Source organism: Notolepis coatsorum, assembly GCF_963971535.1.
Source record: "Notolepis coatsorum genome assembly, chromosome: 9".
In the NCBI taxonomy this organism is placed as follows: domain Eukaryota; kingdom Metazoa; phylum Chordata; class Actinopteri; order Aulopiformes; family Paralepididae; genus Notolepis; species Notolepis coatsorum.
The window spans coordinates 37,373,153-37,399,562 of NC_140173.1; positions in this window are offsets into that span (position 1 = coordinate 37,373,153).

Consider the following 26,410-nt stretch of genomic DNA (forward strand, 5'->3'; position numbering starts at 1 on the left):
GCTTAATAATAAATACCCTCCAAATAGAACTTTATGTGTCAATGCCGTATTCTTGTGTGGGTGTTCACCATATATATTCATGTACTGTATGGCCAGTAATTAAAGTACATAACTAGTAGTGGTTTAATATATCATACTCTTTAATACAGTCAGGGAATTGTACCCCTCAGTTACAGTTGCTATTTCACAATGAACTATAATGGATTACGGGGTCATACAGAACACGCGCCAGTGTCTTTATTTCCGCCTTGAAACTAATGCAGAACTGAGGAGCGCTTATGCGTAGTAACGATATTCTACCACTGGGCGTCAGCTAAGTGTGCTCCGACCTGTGCGTACACGTAAGCACGGAGTCAAGTTCAAGTTGAAATTGATGAATCCCACTCTTTGCTTAGAAATGATCGTATGCACAGGTTAAGCACAAATCTGTGCGTAAGACACGTTGATGAATGAGGGCCCTGGTTATTATGGCTCAGCTCCAGGCTTTTGGTCGAAGGGCCGAATGGACAGTTGGAAATAAATCGATTATTGCAGGTGCACTACCGATCAGACCCCCTTCAGCCAGGGCCCATGTACTTCTTGGCTCCACGCAAGTGCATCATATTCGGTGTTTGCTGTGAGGCGATTCGACGGCAAGTCAACTATTTGGTGGATGAGGGGATGGAGTCCAGCAAAGGTAGCAACACCGTGATAAGTTACCTGCACCACTTCTTCAAAGACCATGGTATTGGGGAAACAGATGTTGACCTTCACTGTGACAACTGCAGTGGCCAAAACAAGAACAAGTACATGTGGCGAGCGCTATATGGTCTTCACCATCGTGTCAATCTCCACCTGCTGATTGTAGGCCACACAAAGTTTTCCCGGGACTGTTTCTTTGGGCTTCTCAAGCAGCGTTTCAGAAAGACCAAGGTGAACACTCTTGATGAGATTGCAGCAGTCGTAAGGGACAGCTCAGTGGCTGGAGTCAACATACCACAGCTAGTGGGAAAGGAAGATGGCACTGTATTCGTGCAGTCCTACAACTGGCAGGATCATCTGGGTCCTTACTTCTAGCCACTGCCACAGATCAAGCAGTACCAGCACTTTAGGTGGGTGTGGTCACTGTGTGTTGTGTATTTACTGTAATTAATTATTCACACTTTAGTGCAAAGAATGTCATTGGCAAATTATACAAATGCATTGATATTGTTATGTGCCCTGTACTAACGTTTCACTTTATTATTGCAAAGATGTCTATTGATGGCGCTGAAACTAGATTCCAGCTGCTCTGTGACGTCCGTGTCCTGCCGCCTATAGATGGACTTCCTGTGCTGCCACCACCGGGACTGGACTCTGCAAGACAACACTATCTGTTCCACAAGATCAGAGAGTTCTGTGATGATGAAGCTCAAGACATAACATGCCCAGCACCAGCCAAGGTATCGAGCAGCGGTTCAAAAAGACCACAGTGATCACTCTGGAGAGGCCTTCAGAACATTGAACATTGAACATTGACTTTAGCATGTCTATTTTATCATGCCTATTTTTCTCGTGTTATTTTAAATGATAATAAAATCTTGAAACTTGATTTGTCTTGTTTATATCAGGGTCCCCAATTTTCCTTATAATATATTTACATTTAGTCATTTAGCTTTTAGACTTACAAGGTCTGTACGACAAGTCACACTACATACGGTTAACACTTTCACTACATACGGTTAACACTTTCACTACCACACTACAGAAGGTTAACCTTTCAACACCACACTACAGAAGGTTAACATTTCACTACCACACTACAGAAGGTTAACTTTTCACTACCACACTACATAATGTTAACCCTTCCACTACCACACTACAGAAGGTTAACCTTTCACTACCACACTACATTCGGTTAACACTTTCACTACCACAATACAGAAGGTTAACACTTTCACTACCACACTACAGAAGGTTAACCCTTTCACTACCACACAACAGAAGGTTAACCTTTCACTACCACACTAAATTAAATAAACTATCATGACTTTTCCTTCATGGGTGTTGTGTTTACAGTGCCACAAGACAGAGTCATTGACATAACAAAAGAGCCTGACTAGAACGCAGCAAGGTGTTAATGTCCCCAGAGAGAGAGGGGGCCATGGAATACAATGCATTCTGGGTAGGGTTGTAGTTGTTCAACACTCTAAGTGTGAAACTTTCAAGGCCATTTTCTCTGAATACGTTTTGTGATATCACCGTGATTCATAGGAAGTAGCTTGAAAAGTATCCCACCAAAATGTTCAAGTGATGGCTTATTTTGAAGGTATGAATCTGTACTTTCATAATATGTAAAAAAAAAGAACAAATTACGTTGCATCAACAAGTCCCTACTATCCACGGCTGGCTACATTTATGGATCGGGCAAAAACTCCTCTTTCCAATGGCAGAGTTCAATCTGGCGCCCCTTAAACGGCAGCAAAAACCGCGAATGAAATCTACTGTAAGTACAGTTACTTTCTTATAATGTAAATTGCTCCGCCATTTTTCATCAGATTGCAATGCATTTTTTTTATGGCTGTCAGTTTATCGCGTTAATTAGATAAATTAATTACACAGCAAATTATCGCGTTATGAAAATTAACTCAAAAATTAATTACAACAAAATATACAATAATAATGTTTTTTTTTTAATAATTTCTTTTTTTTTTATCTCATTCATTCCATAAGAACGTAGAATACACATTTACAGACTTTTTTTTATATGGTCCATTTGCATGTTCTTGGTATCTGATTCTAGGGACATCTATGGATCTCAGGGAATGTATTCCCAGTGTCAGAAATACTGTCTATTACTAGGCTTGAGTAAATTGTAATGAACCAAATGAAAATATCAATCATTTTTTTTTAATCTTTGACTGTGAATAACACTATGCTCAAATTGACCAGACCTGAACAATCTAAGCAAATTAATAGATGGAAGATGATTAAACAGAAGGTTTTGTAGATACAGTACTGAATTCTGCCATCCGGACACATGCAATTTGAAATATGGTTATAGAATATAGAATATCAGGCATAAAATGGTTATGCGATTAAAATGTGATTCATTCGATTAATTAATTACAAATCCTGTAATTAATTAGATTCGTTTTTTGCTAGACGTTCACAGAAAGGTAGAGAAACTAACTGCGTTCTATTTTATGGCAATAATGTTCAGGTTTGTTCCACCTGTGAGATATGATCCCGAAAATAACGAGAGAGAAAAAAAGCTTCACATTGGAAGTCAGATGAGGGTTAGGGTGTTTACTCTTGGCTACATTTGAAAAAATAAAACGCAACATTAATTAATACGTTCTGTCGATTTATTCCGTGATATGAATCTCGGCCCTGTACCGGGCCCGTCGGGCGTAAACACCAGTGGCGTCGTTAGCCCTGGGCTTCCGGGGCTTTAGCCCTGGGCTTCCGGGGCTTTAGCCCCGGATGTTTTTCTCCTAGCCCCGGATCAAAAAAAAAAAATTGTTTACATTTTTTTTTTTTACTTTTTTTTTTTTTTGATGTCAGCATCCCCATTGTCTGTGCTGAATGTTTGTTAGTGTTTGGTATTTTTTGTTGGTTTTTAGTATTTTTAAACATTTTTAGTAAGTAGTTTTCATTTGATCCTATAATTCTTTCATTCACCGATTTGTGGACTTTTTTTTTAGTGTCCTGAAAGGCGCCTTATAAATCAAATGCATTATTATTATTATTATTATTATTATTATTATTATTATTATTATTATTATTATTATTATTATTATTATTATTATTATTATTATTATTATTATTATTATTATTATTATTATTATTATTATTATTATTATTATTATTATTATTATTATCCAGGAGGGAAAAGACACTTTGGATAGTAGGGACTGCATATCTGCCTGTCCTGACCAGGAAACACTTTGCAACTGTGATCTCCTCTGGCAATAGTTGGATATTGTAATGTGTGGCGAGGGGTTGCAGCAATTCCACTGAGAGAAACTGGTCTGAGGCTGGATAACATGCCTGTATGCCTCTCATAAGTTGTTATCCAACTCATGGCTACCTGCTCTCAAGCTCTTGCAGCATTCTGTCGACGACTGGATAGAACAGTCTCTGTCTCAGCTGATCTCCTGAGCTGAGGTCTGAGCTTGTGCCACAAGATGACTCAACTACATACTCGTCCATCCTTTTCTGCTTCCTCCTTTGGCTGGTAGTATGTTCCTCAATCCAAAGGCCATTACATATGGCCTTTGTCCTGTCATACATGTCCACTGCCATCTCTGAGGTGCGATAACCTTTGAGTGTGTCCTGCACTGTGCTTTTAAATAGTACAGATATTGAAGATGTGCACTTTAACGCAGCAGCACCTGGAGCCATCCATACCCATGTCCAGTGTCCTATAATAAGCTTTAATCGAACCTCGGATAGTCCGGTTGGTTTGGGGTGGTGTGAAAGCTCATTCACTCTTGCAAGTGAACCCTGCTGCGGTTCATTTGAGATGTGAATGCAAAGCGGACCAAAGGCAGGAAAAGACCCAAAAATCTAATATTTTTTTTATGAGAAGACTGAAACATAATAATGAAACACACAATAGTTTTTTTTCGATTGCCTAAGCATGATTTTGAAAACGGGGCCCGGTGTTTCAAAACACACAATTAGCACAACCACACACACAATTATCAGAACACCTCAGATCCTTTGCTAAATTAAACACTTGTCAAAACCATACACTAATTGTGTTACCATATGAAACACACGTTTCATATGACTTAATTCTGTTTGAACCAGTTACACACACTGCTGTGCTTAACCTAAAACACATTTAGAAATTCTACTTCTCAGTGATTAGAGTACTGTAAGTGAAGTATGCAGAGAATGTGCAAATATACAATAAATTCACCAAACACTACACAAGACCAATGCTGTAGACTGATGAAAATAAAGTGAGGCTGACATTGTCGGGGTGCAAATCTGGGCCTATATTTTGCTCCTTGAGTGTAAGGTTTTGATAATTGTGTAATACTTTTGATTTGAGTGTTTACGCAATTGAAGAAAACTGTAAAGACTAGAGATGAACTGTTTATTTATTTTGTACATAGGCTGTGCATATTTTTGTTTGTTTGTTTGTTTATTTGCTTATGTGTATGATTTTTAACTGTGTTTTTATTTGGTTATTGGTGTATATGTGTATGTATGTACAGTATATGTATATTTGTACTCCTGTTGGGGCTTATTGGACCAGATCAATGTTTTATCTGGCTAAATAAATAAATAAATAAGAAACGGATGATTTGGTCCTGTTAACTTTGAATTTTCTATGGGGACTGCCCAGATCCCTCTCATGGACCTGGACCTCACTTTGAGAACCTCTAATGATTCTAGTTATTCAGTATTCATCTCTAATTACTCTAAAATTGCGTATTTCTCTGTTTAAAAAAAAAAAAAAAAAAAGAGAAAGAAAGGGGGGGGGGGGGGGGACGACGACGACGACGACACACACACCCCTCCACCCCCCCAGGGCTGAAGCCCCCAATGTTTTCTAACCCTAAAAACGCCCCTGGTAAACACCCAATGAAAAGCCTTTTGTGTGTGACTTCCGGTTTTGAGATGTTTGGGTAGTTGACAAGTGTCAGAGCTCCCGGTCAAAAAACATCGAAAAAAGGAAGTAAAACTAACTAAAACAAAAGAAAAAGTGACAATTCAAGGATATAAGAGAAAAGGAAGGATGAACACGAGAAAGAGCGAGAAAAAAAGGACCCCAGAAGAAGTACAAACACCGGAGGAAAGATCTCGGGATGAGGAAATGGCGGAAGAGGTAGATCAGGCGAGCATGGCGCAGGAAGACAGATAAGTGGAGCCTGCGGAACCCGCCTGGATAGCGAAGATGCAAACGAACATACAAGCAAGCATACAAACTAGCATACAAGAGCTACGAGATGACATGCAGGCTGGCGCGGTGAGTAACCAAAAGGCTATCCAAGAGCTACACGCTAGCATGCAAGCTAACGCAAAGGACATCAAGCTAAACAAACTAGCATACAAACTAGCATACAAGCTAACATGCAGGACATGCAAGATAGCGCGTTGACTAGCCAACAGGCTAACGCAGCAGCTAACCAAGAGCTACAAACTAGCATACAAGCTATCCAGGCGAACATCGAAGGACTCAGGGAAGAGTTAAAGAAAGGCCAGGACGAGCTCAGAGAGGAGATGGATAAGGGGCTCGAGGTAATGGATGGAAAACTACAGGAACAAGAGAAAGGCATAAAGATGTTGGAAGGAAGGACGGCTGAAAGCGAGGAATGGACTACAGATATACAAGATATTCTAAAGGAGACGCTCGAACAACAGAACATATTGAGAGAAAAGTTAATGGACTTGGAGGGGAGGTCGAGGAGAAACAACATAAAAATATGGGGACTGAAAGAAGGGATGGAAGGAGAATATATGATCAAATATGTAGACAGCCTAATTCGAAGAGAATTGAAGATGACAGAACTCGACAAGACAGGGATTCAAAGAGCACACAGGACACTGGCGCCGAAGCCGCGGTTGGACAAACCACCGAGAGCAGTTATAGTTAATTTCTTGGAATTCGAAGTCAAAGAAAGCATCCTCAGAGCAGCCTGGCAGACGAAGATGGAGGTGGAGGGACAGAAAGTAACCTTCGACCATGACTATGCGACAGAGGTGGCGTAAAGCGTCAGAGCTACGTTCAGTTCAAAAGGACTCTGAAGGAAAAAGGAATCAAATTTCAATCACCAATGACCACGCTGAAGGTCCATTGGAATGAAGGCGCAAAGGTGTACGGCGACGTGGGGGAAGCGGCGAGGGACATGAACCGAAGAGGATGGAAGGTACCGGGAGGAGAAGAGGAGAGGCCGACGCTGTTGCAGAGGTTGGAGAGAATGAGGAGATTGCCCAGAGTCGAGGGATGAGGGAAAGGCGAGGAGAACGGGAAGGTGAAGGCGATCTGAATCGATTCAAAGCAGATCAACTGAGAAGGAAGACGCAAAGACACGGAGAAGGGGGGCAGAGAGGAGACGAGAGGGGACACGGTGATCCAAGGGAGGATAAGTACAATACACACACAATACAGGTTAATGTATGCATGAGAAGGACTGATGCAATGCGAGGATGGTAAAGTACATACGAGATAATTATACCGAAAGTTATTAAAATTTTTTTTTTTTAAAAGGGACATGGGGATTCGGGAGATGTATTGAGATGGACATGAAAGAACCACAGGATTACACGTGACGCATAATACAATTAGATGGGAACATGAAAGTGACTAATGCAGAGCTTATGACCGGGAGCTCGGCGGGCGCACACAGAACGAGTTGGACATATATTTTCTGGCCACTAGGGGGAGCCCTCTCACTAGGAGAGCCACTACTCCCCACCCACCAGCGGGGGAAAGAGAGGTACGAGTGAGACCCTCAACTGCCATGGAAGTTCCAAGTGTTAATGTTGATGTTAATGTTTATTATGGTTATATGTATGTAAATCAGACGGAGATAGCAGAGGCTACAACCACAAATATTATTTTATGTGACATGGGTAGAACGGGAAAACAATTGGAAAATAAATATGACACAAGTTAAGGGTATAAAAATTATGTCGTTAAATGTGAATGGTATGAATAATCTGATCAAGAACAGTACGGTGATGACGGAACTTAAGAAAGAGAAGGCGCAGGTCATCTTCTTACAAGAACCACATCTAATATCACAAGAACATGAAAAGCTGAAGAGATTCGGGTATGAAAATCTGTTCTATAGTTCTTTTAAACAGAACCTTAGAAGAGGAGTAGCTATACCAATTAAGAACACAGTGAAGTTTGAAATGATCAGGGAAATAAGGGATAAAGAGGGGAGGTATGTAATGGGCAAGGGGAAAATGGAAGGTCAAATGGTAACACTAATGAATGTGTATGCTCCACCAGACAGTGAGAAATATCTATTTGAAACGATTGATTGATTGATTGAAACATTTATTAACAGATTGCAGAATGGGTACAGTACAGTACAGCTCAATACATACAATTGTTAAGGGGATGCAGACCAGAGAAAGACTTTCGTCTTGTTTACATTAGGGTCCCCCATTTTCAATTCATCATAACATATATGACACACACGACATACAGATAGACAGTACTGCTACATCTATACATTTATGACATACCAGATTTGCAAATACAGTACTGTTAGTGATACAAAAAGTGTCCAGAAAAAGAGTGTATATACATTTGACGTAGAAACTGTACATTGGAGGAGGTTGGGTAGGTGGGGTGGGGGGGGGGCACTGAACACTGTACATTGGAATACTGACAGTGCCATACTTGGTCATTTACTGTACAACTGGGTTAGGACATTTGTAGGGGCCAGTTTCAAATTGCAGTCTCCCGTAGGTGTTTTTTGAGAGTGTATTTGAAAGTGGGTAGTGATTCACATTCCTTTACAGCTTCGGGTAGGGCGTTCCACATTGATGTGGCATAATTGGGAAACGTGTTTAGTCCCGTGTTTGAGCCAAATCTGGGTGTAACATGATTTGTGGAGCTCCCTCTGGTGTTGTGATCGTGGTATTCACTGACCTTTGGGAAGTATTTTGACATGTACATGGGTACCTTGGTCGTGTAGTGTATCTTGTAGACCAGGCCCATTGCAAGTTGCTGTACTCTGTCATCTACTCTAAGCCATCCTAGGTTGTCAAAGTGGGCAGGGGTGAGGTGGGTTCTAGGAGTCAGGTCAAGCAGTAGTCTGACTAGTTTGTTTTGAGATGTTTGTAATTTGGTTTTTAGTGCCTTTGAGGTGCTTTGGTACCATGAGGTGCAAGCATAGTTGTAGTACCCTTGAATGAGTGCGCCTGCCAGAGTCTTCAGGGTATTCTTGTTTACCAGAGAGGAGATCCGGTACAATAATCGAGTTTGTTTGTTTGACTTTTTTTTATTACATTGGATGCCATTTTGTCACAGGAAAGATTAGCCTAGGATGGAACCCAGGTAGGTAATTTCATCTTTCCTTGTGACAATATTGTCACCCACTGTAACTGAGAAGCCGTCGGTCTTGCTGAGTTTGTAATTTGAACCGAAGAGAATGGACTCTGTTTTGCCCATGTGTAATGATAGTTTGTTGTCGGCGAGCCATATGCAGATTTTGCCTAGTTCCGAGCTGAGGGTTTTTTGATATCATAGCGTTGGAAGGGGAAGGGGTCCTGATCTGGTGATTTCAATGTAGTACTGAACTATGACATAGACACGACAAGCACAAAGAAATGGATGCCAAACATTAGCAAATATATGAATATACAAATGGCAGAATTAGGAATCATGGAGAGCAATGCACACACTAGACTAGATAGAGAATACACACATTATTCACATCCACACACAACATATTCAAGGATAGACTATTTTCTCATGACAACAGGGGACAGGTACAGGGTAGAATAATGCAGGATAGGGGTAACGGACATATCAGATCATAGCGCAATATATCTGACAGTGAATCTTAAAAGTAGACGGAGAAATACAGTTTGGAGACTGAATGTAGGACTATTAAATAACAAAGGTTTGGTTAATGAAGTAAAGGAAGACATAATTAGATACAGAGAAGAAAATGATAATGGAGAGGTAGACCCAAACATTTAATGGGATGCACTAAAGGTAGTAATACGGGAAAAATTGATAGCAAAGACGGCATTACTCAAGAGGGCTAGAATAGAGACATACCAGAACTTGATAAAGAAACTGAAAGAATTAGAGAGATAACACCAAAGCTCAAAGAACCAAAAGACACTTAGGGAGGTAAAGGAAGTTAGAGGAAAGATAAACAAAAAGCTGCTGACAGAAATAGAGAAGAAAGCTAGATACATTAAGCAGACATACTATGAAGGGGGACCGAGAGCGACCAGACTTTTAGCTAGACGAATCAGGACACAACAAAAACTGAACACAATACACACAATAAGGGACACGAACACAAACAAAATACTGAGAGAACCAGCTGAAATAGAGAAGACATTTGAAGAATATTATAAGAAACTATACACACAACCGATAGCGGCAGGAGAAGAGGAGATAGAGACATTTTTTGAAAAATTAGATCTACCATCGATAGGGAAGGAACAGAACGAAATATTAAATGCAGAGATCACAGAACAAGAATTATCGAATGCGATCAGTAAAGCAAAGAGTAGTAAGTCACGGGTAGCGACGGGTTCCCCTCGGAATTCTACAAAACATTTAGACAGGAACTGAGCCCCATATTAGAAGCAGCATTCAGACACACAATGAAAGAAGGCCCAATGCCACCTTCATGGAAAGAAGCCATAATTACTACAATTCCAAAAGAAGGGAAAGATAGAGAACTGTGTAGCAGTTTCAGACCTGTGTCCATACTTAATGTAGATTACAAGATGTATACATCAATAATATCCAAAAGATTTGAGACATTTATGACAGATATTATAGACGAGGACCAGACCAGATTCATTAAAGGAAGGCAGACACAGGATAACATAAGGAAGACAGTGCAGGTGGTAGAGGAGATACAAAAGGAAGGAGGAAGTGCAGTATTAGTTAGCCTAGATGCAGAAAAAGCATTCGACAGTGTAAGGTGGATATTTCTATATAAAGTATTGGAGACATTTGGATTAGACAAAAACGCTATGAAAACAATTAGGGCATTATATCAAGAACCGACGGCTAGGATTAAGGTAAATGGTAGTTTGACGGACCGGATTAAACTAGAGAGAGCTACCAGACAGGGTTGTTGTCTTTCGTCGACGCTCTTCGATGTATTCATCGAACCACTGGCTCAACTAATTAGACAGACCAAAGACTTCAAAGGGGTGGAGATAAGTGGAACAGAACATAAATTAGGACTGTTCGCAGACGACGGGATAGTGTATATAAGACAACCAGACACAAGCTTTCCGACACTGATGGATTTACTGGCCCAGATAGCAAAAGATGTTAATTCAATGTTGAGTTATAGTCAAAATGCTTGATTTTTGGTTAAGGTCGACGATTGATGGTGGATCAACCATTAACCGATGAACCAATTGACCAATGTTGAAAACATGTCATTGAATCAATATTGTTTTGTGGTTGAATTTTAATGATTGAAATGCCAAGATCTAATAAATGTTGAATCAACGTATGCTGTTCAACGTATGCTGTTTGTCGTCATTGTCTCATCACCCTGACTGCACTGCACTTGTGCCCCGCCTCCCAGAATGCACCTGTGCAGCAGCTTCCTGGCAGCTACCTCATGTCTCTCTGCATCGTTAAGACTGGTGAGTACTGGATGGCAATAATGTCGATTATGTTGTATGTTGTATGTATGCTTTCGATTGCAAACGCCAGCGGAGTAGTGCCGTGTTCATTTTTACATGGTAGAGAATATTATATTAACCGTTATGCATGCCTGCTAGCTGAAGCTAATTTAGCTAGTAACGTTAGCAGTTAGCTATAATGAATGTTTCTTGATTTTGGTGTTTAGTGATATCCACCTGTTGCATATACTGTTATACATTTTATGTAGGCTAAAGTCAGTAACGTTTCAAAATGTGGCTTATGCTGTATTCTTTAACAGGATACACTGGCACAATCAGTTAGCTTAGCATTGCTGCTACCATTATGCTTGCTTGCTAAAAAGTCATGATAAACCAACAACATGGCAGGGTGCAGGCATACAGGGCCTGTCTCTCTCCCTCCCTCCATTATGTGTTCGTGCTTAAAACAGTGAATGATGACCGCATATTTTCAGAGCACTGTTAAACTGTTAAATGGTCATTTTAAAACTAATATAAGAAACGAATGTATATAGTGGTATATTTATGAGGTAAAAAAATATTTTTAACCTTTATACAGGTAGGTTATTGATAACTAATTCTGTTATGAGTGTCATATTACAGTGACATTCATACAGTATCCTTTGATTTCACATAATTTAATTATTATTTCACAATAAAATACTGTAATCAAAATCCTCTGTAATATCACATCAGATTTTGTAATCTCACAATAACATAGCAATATTTCACATTTAATTATTATTTCACAATAAAATACTGTAATCAAAATCGAAAGGACCATTTGCATATTATTGGTATCTAGGGACATCTATGGACCTCAGGGAATGTATTCACAGTGTCAAAAATATTGTGTCTATTACTAGGCTTGCTTAAATTGTGATGAAACAAAGGAGAATATGAATTATGATTTTTCTTTGCATCTTTGACAGTGAATAACACCATGCTAATAATGACCAAACATTAAAAACGGCCACTGATCTCGTTCAGTCCCCTCTTGAGATCATGTGTAAAAAGAAATTGAAGGGAATTAATAATGGGAAGATGATTAAACTGAAGGTTCTGTAGATACAGTACTGAATTCTCCCATCCGGACCAATGCAATTTGAAATATTATTATAGAATATGATGCTTATAAATGACCTTATTATAGCCAATTCGCACATTTATATATATATATATATATATATATATATATATATATATATATATATATATATATATATATATATATACATATATTATGTTTCAAATGCCTGAGTTCAATTTGGATTTAGTATCACCAGGCATGCATAAGAACAGATAATAATCTACTGTAATCTACTGTACTTTTTAATTTTCCCCACAGTGCAACCGTTTTTAAACTAATTTCAGATCTAATTGTTCCTACATGTTAACAATAGGGAAGAGAAACTAACTGCGTTTAAAAATGTGTCAAACGTTACCTTTTGTGGCTTATTATCCCGAATAATAACAGTTATTGAAATAATTCATACAGAACTCTGAACCTTGAAAACCATTATAATCTTCCAGGAAGTGTAGTTCAGAAAAATTCCCACGGTTCAAAATTTCCAAAATGGTCGCCCTCTCGGAATATACTTCAGCAAATCGAAAAGTAAAATCTATCTACTGGCACTTTTTTTTTTTTTTTTATATCTTTTCCCCCCTCCTTTTTCCTCCGATTTTCTCCCATCCCAATGTTAGTCGTTATGCCAATTCCCAATCCCCTTCCTGGTCGCTGCGCACTTACCCCCCACAGTCGGTCTGGGAGAGTGGAGGCTATCACGTGCTTCCTCCGACACACGTCTAGCCAATCAACCGCTTCTTTTCACCTGGCAGCGCGGACTCTCACTGAGAGGGTGTAACGTGTGGAAGGATCACACTACCCCCCTTAGATCCTATCCGCGCTGAGCAGGCGCTCCGACCGAACTGTAGGAGTCGCTGTTTACAACGACCCGGACCCACCCGCCAACTTTTCCCACCCTCTAATACTGCCAATTGTATTAGTGTGAACGGCCAGCCAAGCTGGTGACAACGCCGGAGCTGTGAGCTGGATTCGAACAGGCGAATCCAACATCTCTGACGTTGGTGCCGAACGCAATCTCCGCTACACCACCTGACCGCCCTCTAATGGCACTTTTAACCTATTGCTAAACTAACGTATTGATGATAATATACATTCTACATGCTTTTGTGACATGTTAGTGATGTTAATACTTGAATACGTTTGATATTAAAAACGCAAATTTTATGCAACACTCGGGTGGAACAGGTTAACCTGCTGGTTGTGTGTCCAGATTCACAGCTCAGTAAAAGAGAAGTGCTCCATCCATCTCGACTCCCGTGTCCGTTACTCACACAGGACAGAAACACAGTGGTCACATTTGCTTCACTGATTCTAAAAGAAAAATTATTTTCTTTAATAGGTTGAAGGTTCATCATCCTTACACAGCTTGCACAGGGAGAGATCTTATGTCCCATAGGTGATGAACAGAAGTAAGCTCAACACTGCAGTGATGAGTGAAATTATTGGTTCTGTGTTTCAGGTTCATGGTAGAGGGGTCTACAGTCAAATTGTGAACTTATCATTTAACAGCATCATACATTTATTTTTTTGCTGTTTAGTGTTAGTCTCCTTGTATTTAAAGAAGGCTAGACGCCGCAGAGAGGGAAGACGACACACTGAAGTGGCAGGAGAGTCCAGGCTGATGAGAGGTCCTGTCAACCAATACGGGTATGTGTACGGGTGGCAAAACAGCGCCAGTGTCCTCTCCATTCACACTCCATTGGGAGCAATTAGGGGTTACAGGGGCACTGCCATGCTAGACTAACTTAGGTTATTTGGATTGAATGTTTAAATTATGTATAGATTTTGTAAAATATAATTTCCCCCAATAGTATTGAGTTAACCTATGATTCCTTCCTATCCCTAGGTGTGTGAGGTGGGGACCAGCAGACATACCGGACGGGGAGACAGAGGAAGCCTTGGGGGCTTTGAAAAGGGATCTGCGGAACATCTACTCAGGCATGCAATCTACTTTACTTTTGGTGAATTGACACATGAATAAACATCCCACATTAAGCAAAAAGGCCACCTTAATATTATTATATTATAGATCTATCACAGTGTTTAGAGGGTCTATCACAGTGTTTGTCGGGTCTATCACAGTGTTTAGAGAGTATATCAGTGTTTAGAGGGTCTATCACACCCTCTAAACACTGATAGACCCTCTAAACACTGTGACAGACCCTCTAAACACTGTGATAGACCCTCTAAACACTGTGATAGACCCTCTAAACACTGTGACAGACCCCTATAAACACTGATAGACCCTCTAAACACTGTGATAGACCCTCTAAACACTGTGATAGACCCTCTAAACACTGATAGACCCTCTAAACACTGTGACAGACCCTCTAAACACTGTCTGTGACAGACCCTCTAAACACTGTGATAGACCCGACACACATTGTGATAGACCCTCTAAACACTGTGATAGACCCTCTAAACACTGTGATAGATCTATCACAGTGTTTAGACGGTATATCACAGTGTTTAGAGGGTCTATCACAGTGTTTAGAGGGTCTATCAGTGTTTAGAGGGTCTATCATAGTGTTTGTAGGGTCTATCACAGTGTTTGTAGGGTCTATCACAGTGTTTATAGGGTCTATTACAGTGTTTAGAGGGTCTATCACACCCTCTAAACACTGATAGACCCTCTAAACACTGTGATAGACCCGACAAACACTGTGATATACCCTCTAAACACTGTGATAGATCTATCACAGTGTTTAGAGGGTCTATCACAGTATTTGTCGGGTCTATCACAGTGTTTGTCTGGTCTATCACAGTGTTTAGAGGGTCTATCAGTGTTTAGAGGGTCTATCACAGTGTTTAGATGGTCTATCACACCCTCTAAACACTGATAGACCCTCTAAACACTGTGACAGACCCTCTAAAGTAAGTAAGTAAGTAAGTAAGTAAGTAAGTAAGTAAGTAAGTAAGTAAGTAAGTAAGTAAGTAAGTAAGTAAGTAAGTAAGTAAGTAAGTAAGTATTTATAAAGCACCTTTCATACATGTCATGTAGCTCAAAGTGCTGTACACAAACATAGGCATATATAACGATAAAAGCAATAAAGTCACAGTGATCAGTTAAGATCAATGTTTAAAAAAAATAATAATAATAATAACGTAAAAATGAAAACAGTCATTTGCTGACCAGTTTGGGAGAACAGGTCCGCACAAACATGTCCGTTCAGTAGCAACCGGAAGTAGGACATGCACTAAACCAATGCACTTGTACAGTAGGTAGCAATGTTAGCTCTCATAACGTTAGTGTAGTTACGTTTTTATTAGTGGTCGCGTATTGTGTGCGTATGTACCCGTTCCCTCATCTAAAGAGTTGGGTCCATAAGGCTTTTCCAAGCCTTATGGATCCATAAGGCTTATCCAAGCCATAGCGTCTTTGTGTTATGTCTCATAACGTTAGCCAGTTAGGAAGTAGGAAATGCACTAAACCAATGCACTTGTACTTGTTTAGCAGCAACTGGAAGTAGGAAGTGCACTAGACCAATAACTAGTAGGTAGCAACGTTAGCTCTCATAACGTGCACTAAACCAATGCTAAACCAATATCTAGTAGGTAGCAACGTTAGCTCTCATAACGTGCACTAAACCAATGCACTTGTACTTGTTTAGCAGCAACCGGAAGTAGGAAGTGCACTAAACCAATGCACTTGTACAGTACGTAGCAACATTGGCTCTCATAACGTCAGCTAGCCAGCAGCTCCGGGTACAGCAGGTAGCAACGTTAGCTCTCATAACGTTAGCCAGTTAGCAGCTCCGGGTACTAAAAATAAAGCATCACATTAATAAAACAGTAATAAAAGTACGGCAATAGGCAGAGTACAGTAAAATAACATTTCAGTAAAAGATCAATACATAAAAAATAAAAACATAATAATAAAAACATTTCAATAAGATACTCGCTTTTCCTAAGGCATGGTACACTATTTGTAAGCTAGACTGTATAGGTACGTTTTTAATTTTCCTTTAAAAATGTGTATGGAGCTGGCGTTTCCGATGTGTGTTGGTAGTGTGTTCCATAGTTTTGGGGCATAGTTGGCAAATGCCATACTTCCTATCCTCTTTTGGTTTCTGGGTGTGTCTAGTAAACCTGTAGTGGATGACCGTAGTGTTCTTGAGGGCAGATAACTAACTAGGGAATTTGCTATGTATTTTGGGCCTTGCTCATTAAGAGCTTTATATGTCAGGAAAAGGACCTTAAAATCAATTCTATGAGTTATTGGAAGCCAGTGCAGAGTGGCTAGGACTGGAGTGATATGTTCTCTTCTCTTTGTATGAGTTAGTAATCGAGCTGCAGAGTTTTGGATAAGCTGAAGCTTCCCAATGGTTGCTTTGGGAAGACCAGTGAACAGTGCATTACAATAGTCAAGCCGGCTTGAGACAAAAGCATGAATCAGTGTCTCTGCATCCTTTTTATTTACGAAAGGTCTTACTTTCGCTATGTTTCTTAGGTGGAAGAATGACGTTTTCATGGCCTTATTAATATGAGACTTAAAGGTCAGGTCTGAGTCCAAGATGACACCTAGGCTTGTAACCTCAGTATTTACATAGGCTGACAGACTCCCCAGATTTTCACACAGCACTTCCCTTTTCGCTTTTGGGCCGATCAATAGGATTTCGGTCTTGCTTTCGTTTAATTTTAGGAAGTTATTGTTCATCCACTTGTTTATTGCTAACAGACAGTTTGTAATGGACTGTATGGCTGTAGTGTTATTTGGTTCTGCGGAGATATATAGTTGTGTATCATCAGCATAACTATGGAAGCATACATTGTGGTCTCGAATGATGTCCCCGAGGGGCAGCATCTATAGTGAGAAGAGTAATGGACCAAGGCAGCTTCCTTGTGCAACTCCAAAGTTGCTGTCATGTTTCTCGGATACATTTTCTCCAAGCTTAACATAGAACCTTCTCTCCTTAATGTGTGTTATGAGCCAATTTAGTACATGATCGGAAAAGCCAACCAGTCTTTCAAGACGACTGATCAGGATATTATCGTCAATCGTATCGAACGCTGCACTAAGGTCCAATAGGACAAGAATTGAGACTTTGCCAGCATCGGAGTTTAGCCTGAGGTCGCTAACTATTTTAGTAAGGGCAGTTTCAGTGCTGTGATTTGTTCTGAAACCTGATTGTAATTCCTCCATGATGTTATTATCTTTGAGAAAGGAGTTTATTTGTACTGAGACTATCTTTTCTAATATCTTGCTGATAAATGGAAGGTTCGATATTGGCCTATAGCTTTTTAGTTCGTTTACATCTAAGTTTGTTTTCTTTAGTAGTGGTTTTACTACAGCCGTTTTAAATGCATCTGGAAAAGTGCCTGTTTGAAGCGACATATTTATGATTTCAAGGACATGATTTGAGACACTATCAAACACCCGCTTGAGAAATGCTGTTGGTATAGGATCAAGGCAGGAGGTGGCGGAATTACACTCAGAGACAATCTTACAGAGGTCAGGTAATGTAATACATGTGAATTCCCCCATAGTTATCTCGGGTGGGTTTCCACTCACAGCCAGATCTATATCAGGTCGCTTTCACATATAGTTTTGGTGGACTCTGTGCGGTTCTGGGGGTGAAGTTGCAACATTGTTGCATTCTTCATTTGGTTCGCCTGCGTTCACATAGAGAAATCTGTCAGCGGACCGAGACCTTCTGAACAATGTCACGCGGTCGAAAAGGGCGCTTGTCTATTGGACAGTGGAAATGTGTGTGTGGCTGCGATCCTGTGTGTGCGCGCGCGCGCGCGTGTGTGTGTCTGTGTGTGTACTGCGGAGCCCTCCAGATCAGCGGAGCCGAGTTTTGACATGGCATTGATCCATTGTTCTATTGAAGCACATTACCACCATCCTCTCGCTAAACAACTTGTAGACCACAGTGTTTTTATGAGTGCCCACAAGTAGCTGTTTTAATAATATAATAAGCCGCGCGCCTCGGTAATAATAATAAGCCGCGTTTTTTCTTCCTTCTTCCCAAGATGCACAGACATATATAGATAGATAGATAGATAGAGAGATAGATGCAGTGTGCTTGTTTTGCAGTGAGTGCTGCAAGCAGTGGTAATAATAATCACTTCCTATATTTGGTTCGCGTTTGGTCCGCTGAAGCCGAACCGAGACCTACGTTTTCAGGCGGACTAGAGTTCGCCTGCTTGGTCCGCGGACCGAGTTCGATGCGCATTCACACAGACCGGAAAAACCGGACTATCGAATTCTGGTCCGAAAGTCCGGACCAAACAGCCCCTGTGTGAAAGCGACCTCAGAGGCAATGCTTGCTCTAATCAATGATATTTTTTCATTAAAGAAAACTGCGAACTCTTCACAGTGAAAGGGTCTATCTAAACACTAGAAGATCTATCAGTGTTTAGAGGGTCTATCACAGTGTTTAGAGGGTCTATCACAGTGGTTAGAGGGTCTATCACACCCTCTAAACACTGATAGACCCTCTAAACACTGTGACAGACCCTCTAAACACTGTGACAGACCCTCTAAACACTGTGACAGACCCTCTAAACACTGTGACAGACCCTCTAAACACTGATAGACCCAACAAACACTATGATAGACCCTCTAAACACTGTGATAGACCCTCTAAACACTGTGATAGACCCTCTAAACACTGTGATAGATCTATCACAGTGTTTAGACGGTCTATCACAGTGTTTGTCGGGTCTATCACAGTGTTTAGAGGGTCTATCAGTGTTTAGAGGGTCTATCACACCTTCTAAATACTGATAGACCTTCTAAACACTGTGACAGACCCTCTAAACACTGATAGACCCTCTAAACACTGATAGACCCTCTAAACACTGTGATAGACCCTCTAAACACTGTGATAGACCCTCTAAACACTGTGATAGACCCTCTAAACACTGATATACCCTCTAAACACTGTGACAGACCCTCTAAACACTGTGACAGACCCGACAAACACTGTGATAGACCCGACAAACACTGTGATAGATCTATCACAGTGTTTGTCGGGTCTATCACAGTGTTTAGAGGGTCTATCACAGTGTTTAGAGGGTCTATCAGTGTTTAGAGGGTCTATCACAGTGTTTAGAGCAGGGGTTCCCAACCGTTTTCCCCCCAGGGACCCCCAAACATCTCTGATGAAATTCCTGGACCCCCCTCCTAATAAAATACCATAAAATACTTTTTTTTTGTCATTTTAATACTTCTTTTTGTCATTTTAATAACAAACTGCTTATACACAGGCATATGCATCATAATTAGACCCACTATGCTTCTTTGACTTGTGCCTTCAATCAACAAATCTCATCTTGCACCATATGTATTTCAAAATGTTGGCCAATATTCAAATCCTGTATTCATCCTCTCAAATCAGGCCCTAATGGTGAACAGTTTGCATTTATGTTGAATGAAGTAAGAATCCACTGCAGTAAAAATATCCTCACCTCGAGTGGTGGTAGTAAGGTTGACTGACATGAGAATGTCCTGCTTCAGATCCTCATTTTCGATATACTGCACATAAACGATGAGCACAGCCTCGTCTGCGACAGTTGTAGTTTCATCAAGTTGTATGGTAAATGGACCCTTTCTAAGCCTTTCTGACAGCTGCTGCTCGCAATCACTTGACATCTTATCAATTCGGTCTTTCACTACATTGTTCGAGAGTGGTACTGATTTTAGTTTATCCGCCACCTGTGGGCCGCACAGTTTTTAAACCATTTTGATGCAGGCTGGTTTGATGAGCTGCTCGCCAATATTGTGCGATTTCTTTGCTTTTGCAATTAAAAGCGAACACTCAAAAGAGGCTTTGGTAGCCTTCTGTAAATCACTGCCACCCCTGCTCCACGCTACTCTAACATCAACGGGCTTGTTCGCCTTCAGAGACTGTTCTTTCCTCCGAAAAAAGTCTGGATCCTTCCCAACGGTTTCTGGGTGCTTAGACGCCTGATGTCTCTTCAGCTTGCTGGGCTTCAGGCTCGAGTTTGCCAACTTTTCTCCACAAATCACACACTCAGGTCGTCTGGTCCCTCAGTGAAGCCCATGGTGATGTAATTTTCGCGATTGCTGTAGGTCCTAACTTTTTTTGCAGATGAGCTGCCGTCATCTCCTTTTCGTTTGTCACACATTTTCGCCTCTGGCGGCTGACTGCAGATGAGCCGAGAAAGTTAACTAGCGTGCTAGGCTAGCTACGGAAAGTGATACAGTCAATTGATTCGCGTTTTAGCGGCTACCTGGTAGCCTACTGTTAACGTTCAAAAATCATGTCTAGATGTTTATTTATTTATCTTTATTTTTTATTGTAGTGGAGAGACTATTCATGCTTCTGATGATAAAAATATGCTAATTAAATATTTATATGAAAAAAAAAAAAAGTAAAAAAAAAAGAAAGAAAAAAAAAGAAAAAGGACCTCAAATCATCTGTGGTCTGGCGGACCCCCTGCGCCCCCTGGCGGACCCCCAGGGGGTCCGCGGACCCCAGGTTGGGAATCACTGGTTTAGAGGGTCTATCACAGTGTTTGTAGGGTCTATCACAGTGTTTCCTTATGGTGTACTTCAAGGAGCCTACGGAGAAACTGGTGCTCGGAGTTGATGTAAGTTTTATTTATTTAAATATTAAAATATTTGAAATGCCAAACGAGTGATTACAAACCCTACAAACACTGTGATAGACCCTCTAAACACTGATAAACCCTCTAAACACTGTGATAGACCCTCTAAACACTGTGATAGACCCTCTAAACACTGTGATAGATCTATCACAGTGTTTGTCGGGTCTATCACAGTGTTTACAGGGTCTATCACAGTGTTTGTCGGGTCTATCACAGTGTTTAGAGGGTTTATCACACCCTCTAAACACTGATAGACCCTCTAAACACTGTGACAGACCCTCTAAACACTGTGACAGACCCTCTAAACACTGTGACAGACACTCTAAACACTGATAGACCCTCTAAACACTGTGATAGAGCCTCTAAACACTGTGATAGACCATCTAAACACTGATAGACCCTCTAAACACTGTGACAGACCCTCTAAACACTGATAGACCCGACAAACACTGTGATAGACACTCTAAACACTGTGATAGACCCGACAAACACTGTGATAGACCCTCTAAACACTGTGATAGATCTATCACAGTGTTTAGAGCAGACCTGGGCATTGTACGGCCACTCTAAGCACTGACCGGCCCGCGAAAGATTACATGATAATTTTTTTTTTTTTTTTATGTTTTATTTTTATTTTATTTTTTTATGTCAACGTTCACACGCACAATATACGCTTACCTAGGATTTGACTTGATTCAACAACAAAGCAGTCGGGGCAAGCCGAACCGGTATCGATTCACAGGTACCGGTACCGTATCGGTTCAAATGTGAACGCCCCGGTACCCATCCCTACTGAACACACAACTGCAGGGCAAGGGCATTTTTGCTCATGAAATGCATAGCCATGTGAAAGCCTTCATGACAAAGTTGCAATTCATTTCAAGGCAACTAGGCAGCAACAATCTCAAACACATGAAAACCCTGAAAGAAGTCAAACCATCAGCTGATCACCGGCACAGGTACTCATCCATGTTGGGAGCACTGCATGATGAATTTTCAAGGCGTTTTCAATATTTCAAAAAGGTTGAGGATGAAATGCAGCTGGTTTCCTTTCCCTTTACCTGCAGTGATAGTTGTTCAGCTTGAACTCATTGACCTGCAGTCTGATTCACTACTAAAAGAGCACTTTAAGTCAGCATCACTGCTAGAGTTCTACTCCGCTCTCAAGGAGGATAACTTTCCAAACATGAGGAGACATGCTCAGAAGATGTTGGTTATCTTTGGATCCACCTACATATGTGAACAGACATTCTCAGTCATGACGTTTACCAAGTCCATGTACAGATTCTCTGTCACTGATGAACATCTGGCAGCTGTGCTTCGTATCTCCACCTCAGACATGCAACCTGACTTTGATGGACTTGTTAAAGCTCAACAGAGAGTGGATTTCTCACACTGAATGAAAAAAGAAAAAGAACTGAAGAACACTAAAATGTGGAAATATAACAAGTGAAATGGGACACTTGATATTTTTTTTCAAAGTTCTGAAAACATTAAATGTTTAATATAGGCATGTAAAGTAAAAAAGGCTACAAAACTGGGACACTTTTCTTTACACAGTTCAGTGACATGTCTTGTTTATTTTTGCTATAAGATGTGATGTCTTTAGAAAGCTAAGAAAATCCTTGTTTCAATAGTCTCTGAGCGGATCTCGGCCTGTCTGTCCGACATCTCCGCCTGGATGACGACCAACCACCTCAAACTGAACCTAAGCAAAACAGAATTGCTCCACCTGCCGGCCAAATCCTCCCCCCTGACCGACCTCTCCATCACAGTCGAGAATGCAGCTGTGACCGCGTCGCCGACCGCCAAGAACCTTGGTGTTGTCCTCGACGACCAGTTGAACTTCTCTGCTCACATCGCAGCGACAACCAGAACCTGCAGATTCCTCCTGAGCAACGTCAGAAGGATACGCCCCTTCCTGACAAAAGAAGCCACCCAACTTCTCGTCCAATCAACAGTCATCTCCCGCCTCGACTACTGCAACGCACTGCTAGCTGGCCTCCCGGCCACTGCCACCAAGCCTCTTCAACTCATTCAAAATGCAGCGGCCCGCCTGATCTCAAACCTACCGAAGTCAGCCCATGTCACCCCACTTCTTAGGGACCTGCACTGGCTCCCCATTGCTGCACGTATCCGCTTCAAGGCCCTCGACCTAGCATACCGTGCGGCAAAGGGAACCGCTCCCGCCTACCTCCGGTCAATGGTCTCTAACTACACACCCTCAAGACCCCTACGCTCTGCGTCTTCTGGCCGCCTCAGATCTACTCCTATCCAAGCTCCCGGAGGGTCATCAAAGAGAAGCCGCCTATTCTCAGTCCTTGCCCCACAATGGTGGAATGAACTACCCATCCCAGTTAGGACAGCCGAATCCCGTCCAATCTTTCGCCGTCGACTAAAGACTCACTTCTTCAACCATTATCTGAAATGATAAAAAAAAAAAAAAAAAAAAAAAAAAAAAAAAAAAAAAGACTAACCGTAATGTCATGCACTTGTCCTAATAAACTAACCTACACTGTAACACGCAACACTTTGATGAACATTGTTACTCAGCTGATAGAGTTATACCCTTCTTGCTGTCTTGTCGCACAGAACTTGTAAGTCGCTTTGGATAAAAGCGTCAGCTAAATGACTAAATGTAAATGTAAATGTATATGAAACTCAAAATGCCCTTTGTTATTAATGTTTCTCATTTTGTTTATCATTTTGGAAATAAATTCTATTTGAATAAATGATATTTTTGAAAGCTAACCTCACCTTTTAATTGCCAAATAATAACATACACTCTTACCAGGGGTCAAAACAATGCCATTTACTGCTTTTTATATAGAAATAAAAATGTATATTATGCATAATTGAGTTTGGAATTTTGGCCCGGCCCTCCAACATATTTTCAGTTGCTCATTCGGCCCCCTGGGAAAAATAATTGCCCACCCCTGGTTTAGAGGGTCTATCACAGTGTTTGTCGGGTCTATCACAGTGTTTGTCTGGTCTATCACAGTGTTTAGAGGGTCTATCACAGTGTTTAGAGGGTCTATCACACCCTCTAAACACTGATAGACCCTCTAAACACTGTGATAGACCCGACAAACACTGTGAAAGACCCTCTAAACAGTGTGTTTGTCCAGTCTATCACAGTGTTTGTCTGGTCTATCACAGTGTTTAGAGGGTCTATCAGTGTTTAGAGGGTCTATCACAGTGTTTAGAGGGTCTATCACAGTGTTTAGAGGGTCTATCACACCCTCTAAACACTGATAGACCCTCTAAACACTGTGACAGACCCTCTAAACACTGTGACAGACCCTCTAAACACTGTGACAGACCCTCTAAACACTGATAGACCCTCTAAACACTGTGACAGACCCTCTAAACACTGTGACAGACCCTCTAAACACTGATAGACCCGACAAACACTGTGACAGACCCTCTAAACACTGTGACAGACCCTCTAAACACTGTGATAGACCCTCTAAACACTGTGATAGACCCTCTAAACACTGTGATAGACCCTCTAAACACTGTGTTCATAAAATAAATGTTATGCTGTTTCTAACGCAGGGCCTTCATTTTCTTCTCTCTGATTTAGATTTCTCGCCTGGCTTTGGTAGGAGGCACCAATTCAGAGAACCTGATCAGACTGATGTTGAAAACTGCTATGACCAACGCCCTGGCCAGTGGGTTCAACTGGGCTGGAAAGAAAGACAAGCGTTGTTCAGAAAGCAAGAAGCCATTCAAGCACACAACACTACAAGCCTGCATGTTTGGTGAGCTTCCTCCCCTGCAAACTACTTCATAGGTTAAGTTAAGGTAGTGAGGCATGACTGTCTGCTGGTGATTCAGAATATAATTATGCTGTTGCAAAAACTTTAAAAAAGTGTTATGTTCCCCTCCAGAGGGTTACTGGAAAAAATTACACTCCTCCACATACAAATTTATTTGGAATAACAAACCACCACGTATAAAAAGATCCACCGCACAGAGAAATAAAGCAGACTATTTTAAGGCGTACACTTTAAGACCATTGACAACATGGTTTGATCCCCAAGCATTAGTATCCTGGAGAAAATTAGAAGAAAACATAGTAGCCCCACATAGACTGAAGGACATAGCATACACTAAACTATCAATTAAGCATTGCGAACGAAAATTTGGCCCCATAATTACTCATGCAATCCGGATATGGCGTGAAACACAAAAAAAATATCCTAACCCACATAAATGGCACAATCATACTCCCTTATTCAATAACAATGCACTCTTGATTGGAAAACGACCTATAAGATTCCCTATATGGGAAAAGCAAGGCATACACTCATTAGGGGATGTTTTTAACAAACAGGGTTTTTGTAGTTATGAAGAAATACGCAAAAAATGTAATCTCACCAAGTCCACACATCTTTTTTACATACAGTTATTGTTATGTTTGAAGACTCAAGGTGTTCCATTAAATAAACCAATTGAACACCACAGATACCACAAATTCTTCTATGAAAGAGAGACATCGAGAGGTTTTGTTTCAGATTTTTATCATCAATTACTAACGTCCTCGTATGAAACCCTCCACCTAGACTCCGTCTGGAGGAGGGATATACCAGACATGGAAAGTGATTTTGATTGGCAAGAAGCCTGGGCAAATGTTCGACTCACATCAAGGAACCCGGACCATCAACAAATCAATCTTAACTATATTCACAGGACATACTTGACTCCTATAAGACTGAAAAAATTGGTCTTATACAAGACTCCAAATGCTCCTTATGTACAAATGGGGACGAGGGGACATTTATGCACATGTACTGGGACTGACCACCAGTTAAGATATTCTGGAAAGAGGTGACCCAGCAATTATCAAATCTCTTAACTTGGAATATACCTGTACACCCCTCTGTATTACTGCTGAATGATGTTTTTGAGTGTGCAGTACATCCACAGCTAAATAGATTGGTTTTATCGGGTATCACAGTGGCTAAAAAGCTGATAGCATCACGATGGTTCCAACCGGAAAAAATTTGCCGAAAGGTCTGGATTATTACATATCTCGATGTGATCTATCAAGAAATATCTACAGCAAGAATTTTGGGTCTCAATTAATCCAAAATGACATTGTGGTTAGAAGTGGTGGAGAAAATAAAAGCTAGCATATAATGGCAATGTCTGGTTAGGAGCCAGGGAAAATGGGTGGATTATCCAATGGGGGGTCCGGGAGGGGGGGGTGCGAGCTAAAGCATATGTGTGTAGGTTTTTAGATAACAGGTATTAAGGGTATATCCTATATAAGACAATTAACTAAAATGTGATTTCATTGGATGTGCACTGTCAACTAATGCTTGTATATCTTATCGTGTGTTGTCATGTTTGTTTATGTGTTTGTTTAAAAAATAATAAAAAAATAAAATACAAAAAAACAACGTAATTGGTGAGCTTTAGAGGTGCATG